Genomic DNA, 5,680 nt, shown 5'->3' with positions numbered 1-5,680 from the left:
TTTCCCAATCGATTTGTTTCAATCAGTTTTTACTTTGTGATGTGCACAATCGATTTGCCAATCGATTAGCCTGTAAATCAGGTTGCCACTGACTTGCACAATTTTTATTTCTGATTGTGCCAGTCGATTGTATAACCACAAACAATATGTTTCCTTACAAACCTTTTACGAAATCGATTTCCCAATCGATTTACTCAGTAGATTTTCAACTTTTGTTGATTTCTTGAGTTACAAGCAATTTGTCTCAAGTATGTAGTGTTGAGTTGTTGTTTCTGAAATCTTGCTCAGTTAAAATGTTAGATTTATCATATGATGTATGAACATTGTATGTTTGTTAATTATGTCAAAATTAGGATTAAGAGGACTAAAGTCCAACAATCTCTCCCTTTTTGCATAAGTGACAAGCACACAATTTTAACTTGAGTTTGAGCATTTCAAGACATAATATTAACAACAGATATATTTTCATAGCATCATATGTACCATTATCAGATCATAAAATCAGAGCATTAGATCAGAGCATAACAGTACACATGCTATTTAACAATATCAGAGCATTTTAATAATTCATTATCAGTCATTCATCAGAGTATCAAAATTTTGCAGCAGTCATTAGCAAGTTAATAATTTCTCTCCCCCTTTGTCAGTTAAGGCAAAAAGGCAGAAAAAAAAATTCCTCCCCCTATGTTAGTAAACATAAGCACTGGGGGTTGAAATTAGAAAAAACTGTGTATCAGAGCAACAAATGAGCATATCAAAGGATTATGGCAAATGATTTCAGAGAGTAATGGAATAAACGTTCTAGTGCATTATATATATATAGAAGAAATGAATACACCAAGTCATTACAAAAAACACACAGATCCTAAACACCTAATCTCCTAAACTGGGCTTGTCCTCACTATTATCTAAAGGAGAGGCAGAGACCGTTGTATTACCCTCAGCAGGTGTCTCCTCAACGTGAGTTACAGGACGATCTTGGGGAGTTGGGTTAGGTTCCTCTGTTGCTTGTCGACTGATGTCTGCTATATCTTCAAATGACAGCTTTATGCCTAAATGCGTTTGAATTGCAGCCACATCCTGAACAAATGAATTCAGGGATGCCTGGAGAGTCTTCAGATTTGCTTCGATTCTGGCCTGTGACTCTAGCATTTTGGCATTGTGAGCCATCTGAACTTCTATAAATTCCATTAGCTTTGCGACAAACTCAGGAGGGGCTGTTTCAGTAGCTGGTTGAGGATGAGGTTGAGTTGGTTCAACATTCGGCTGGGGTCTTATCCAAATACCATGCAACCTTTTCAATTGCATATGGTTTACAATTGATTCTCCAAAGATTAGAGTGGTCTTAGACGATTCTTCATTAACAAGTGATACCTTGAAGTGTTTCAGAATCTTGGTAATCAGTTGAGGATAAGGCAGCACAAGCTTACTCTATGAAGCCTCCAGCATGTGCCTTAGCACAATCCATGCCCAGCTCATCCTGAGCTCCTTGGACAATCCCCATAGCAGTAGTATATCCAACTTCTAGACTACTGCATGGTTACCGGATCGTGGCACAAGCATCCGGGTCAGAGTATACATCAACATTCGATGTTGGACCTTCATTTGACCGATAGGCAGTGAAATGGTTTCAACAAAACCATCAATCATCAGGTCCTTAACAGAAGTATGCCTGTCAAACGATTCTTCCCATCCTTCGTCAGCAGTGTCAGCCTCAGAACTGCCATCTATAGAAGTTCCATGAAATGGTAATCCTGATAAAGTAGAAAAATCTTCAAATGACATAGAAATCCTTTTCCCTTTAACCTGAGCCTTGAATCCTTCTTCAGTCAGCTTGAATGTTGAGTAGAATTCCCTTATTAACCTTGGATAACTATCAAGAGTAGAAGAGAGAAAGCCCTCAAGACCGTGAAATCTCATATGGTCTTGGAAAGTGAAACCTTCAGCATCAAAATAGGCAAAATCCAGAGTCCGACCCTCATGGATTTTCCTTTTAAGAAAGTCTGATGGAATGGTAGGTTCTACATCTTTATCCTTAGATGCATGAGCTTTCTTAGGTGGGGGTGAAGAAACTGGTTTCTTCTTCTTCTGAGAAATTTCTTTCATGGCATCAGCCAAAAGCTTCTCAGTGGGTGGCTCTTTTCTCTTTTTGAATTTCTCTTGATTAACAGCAGGTGCCTTGCCTTTGTCCTTGGCAAGAATCTTATGAGTTGGAATGGGAACCCTTTTGGTTAAAGTAGGTGGTGGTGAGGGGGTTCTCCCACTTGATGAAGATGATGGTGACGGAGTTCTTACTTGTGTTTGCTTAACTCGTGCCATAATTGTAAGTTGAAGTAGTTTTAATGTAGATAGTAACAGAGAGCGATTCCAGAAACAGAGAGATGAAGCAGAAAAAAATTTGTGAAATCTGGAGAAATGAAGTGAAGAAATCGATTGGTAACTGTTCCTATTTAAACCCTTTGATGCGTCAATCGATTGCTCAATCAATTATGTTACTGTTGCTGGGTAATGTCAATCGATTTAGTAATTGTTGCATTCAACGGCTAGTCACAACAGTCATATTGTAAATCGATTCCCAAATCGATGTCCAAATTTACTTAATCGATGTCCAAATCGATTTCTTTAAAGTTGAAAGGTGAACTAGTCGATTACCCAATCGACGCTCGGGCAAGGTAAATTTTTTTTCTGAACTTTGAAGTCTGGGGCCAACACAATCGATTCCCAAATCGATTTTGTAAACAATAAACCATGCTGGTAATCGATTACCCAATCGATTTAACTGGAAAACACTACAAGCACCAGAAGTGTCCTGTGAAAGGGTTCAAAGATCATACCTCACTAGGATCAATGATCCCTAGTTTCATCCTTATATGCAGGAAAATTTCTCTTGGTAAAGCTTTGGTAAATATGTCAGCTAGTTGTTCAGCTGTGTTAACATATTCAAGCTTTATGATCCCATTTTGAAAGTGATCCCTTATAAAATGATGTCTTACTTCAATGTGCTTGGTCTTGGAGTGCATCACTGGATTCTTAGTAATACTTATTGCACTTGTGTTATCACACATAATAGGTACTGTTCCCAAGTCAACATCAAAATCCAATAAATGTTGTTTCATCCAAAGAATTTGAGCACAACAGCTCCCAGTTGCAATATATTCAGCTTCAACAGTCGAGAAAGCAATGCTAGTCTGTTTCTTGCTAAACCACAACACAAGAGAGTTTCCAAGTAAATGACAAGTTCCAGAAGTGCTTTTCGTGTCTAGTTTGCATCCGGCAAAGTCTGAATCTGAGTAACCAACTAAGGTACAGGTTGATCCCTTCGGATACCACAAGCCTAGACTCTTAGTTCCTACTAGATATCTGTAAATCCTCTTAACTGCACTCAGGTGAGACTCCTTGGGATTTGATTGGTACCTTGCACACATGCAAACAGTGAACATAATATCAGGCCTGCTTGCTGTAAGATAGAGCAAAGATCCTATCATGCCCCGAAACCTAGTAACATCTACAGGTTTACCTTTCTCATCTCTGTCTAAGTAATTTCCTTGACTCATGGGAGTATCAATGGACTTAAGGTTTTCAAAACTAAATTTCTTTATCAAATCATTACAGTATTTAGTTTGACTAATGAAAATGCCTTGCTTGCTTTGGTTAATTTGAAATCCCAAGAAATAAGATAGTTCACCCATCATTGACATTTCAAATTTACCTTTCATTAAATTTTCAAAATCTTTGCACAACTTATTGTTTGTAGATCCAAATATTATGTCATCAACATATACTTGGACCAGCAAGATATCATTTCCAGTAGTCTTAGTGAAAAGGGTCTTGTCAACATTTCCTCTTAAAAAGTTTTGTTGAATGAGGAAATTGCTAAGCTTCTCATACCAAGCTCTTGGAGCTTGTTTCAACCCATAGAGGGCCTTTGATAGCTTATACACATGATTAGGAAAATCAGGATTTTCAAAACCAGGTGTTTGGCTAGCAAAAACTTCCTCTTGAAGGTCACCATTGAGAAAGGCGCTTTTCACATCCATTTGATAAAGATTAAAGTCCATTATACAAGCATAAGTAAGAAGGATTCTAATGGCTTCTAACCTAGCTACAGGGGCATAGGTTTCATCAAAATCTATTCCTTCCTCTCCACTACCCCATTTTGTTGTGGTGTCCTAGGGGCATAATATATGTGGTTGATTTCATGTTGTTCACAATAAGTTTGAAAAGAATCATTTTGGATTTCACCTCCATGATCACTTTTAATTGATACAATTTTCTGGTCATTTTCATTTTGAACCAAATTAGCAAATTTTTTTAAAGTTGAGAATGCCTCACTCTTGTGAGCCAGAAAATATGTCCATGTGAACCTGGAATAGTCATCAACCAACACATATCCATAAAGGTTACCTCCAAAGCTCTTCACTTGAGCAGGTCCAAAAAGGTCCATGTGAACTAACTGCAAAACCCTATTGGTTTTGACCATATCTATAGAGGGAAACGAAGTCTTAACCAGTTTGCTTCTCTCACAGGAGTCACAAAGTCTATTCTTAGTAAACTTCTTGTTAGGCAGACCTATAACTAGTTGTTTGCTAACCAGTTTATTCAAATGATCTATATGAATATGCGCTATACGTTTATGCCATAACCAAGTCTCATCTGAATTAGATAACAAGCAACATATAGTACTTGGCAAAGAATTAAAGTCTAACATATAAATGTTATTAATTCTATCACCAACTAACTTTATGTGTTTGTCATCTTTATGCTCAATAATACAAGATTGTGATGAAAAACTTACCTGGAAGCCTTTATCACATAGCTGGCTTCTACTCAGCAGATTATGTTTTAGCCCTTCTACATACAAGACATTTTTTATTACTGCAGTTGACTCATTTCCTATGTCACCAATTCCAATAATCTTTCCTCTATTGTTGTCACCATATTTGACAAAACCTCCTTCCTTTAATGTCAAGGACAGGAATTTGGATTTGTCTCCTGTCATGTGCTTTGAGCATCCGCTATCTAAATACCAAGAATGCTTAGTGGATGTCAAGCACACCGGCAACACACAATCAAAATTTTATTTTAGGCCCCCAATTTAAATTGGGTCCTGGAAGGTTAGTGTCAAAAATTGGTTTCTTTGCTATCCAAACTTGCTTCCATCCTCTATTTGCTAGTTTTTTAAATTTGCAATTTGAAACAAAATGTCCCTTTCTACAAAAGAAATGACATTTACCATCAAAGGATGAATGTTTGTTTTGTTTAGTAAAGATGCCATACATATTCCTTGAAATAGCAGATTTTTGACCATGTTTGACATTTCTGGTTTGCATATAACCAATACCATATCTATTGTTATTTCTTTTAACATGCATATTGGGTTTATATCCTAAACCAGATTTTTCATTAACATGTCTTTGATTGCTAAGTATGACATTCAGTTTATCTTCACTACTAGCAAACTTCAATAAATCAGATTTTAATGATGCAACATTTTTTTCAAGTTCAATGCATCTTGCAGATTTGTCATGTGAATCCTTTTTCAGTTGTTCATACAAATTTTCAATTTCTTTATGATCATTTTTCATTCGCTCAAGCATTTTCTTTGTACTTATCAACTGTTTAATAGAATTCACATACTCATCATGCAGTTCATTGAAAGCTTCTTGTAGCTCATCATAAG

Source organism: Cicer arietinum, chromosome 6 (assembly GCF_000331145.2).
Source record: "Cicer arietinum cultivar CDC Frontier isolate Library 1 chromosome 6, Cicar.CDCFrontier_v2.0, whole genome shotgun sequence".
Taxonomy (NCBI): Eukaryota; Viridiplantae; Streptophyta; class Magnoliopsida; order Fabales; family Fabaceae; genus Cicer; species Cicer arietinum.
Note: the sequence above shows the minus strand (reverse complement) of the source record.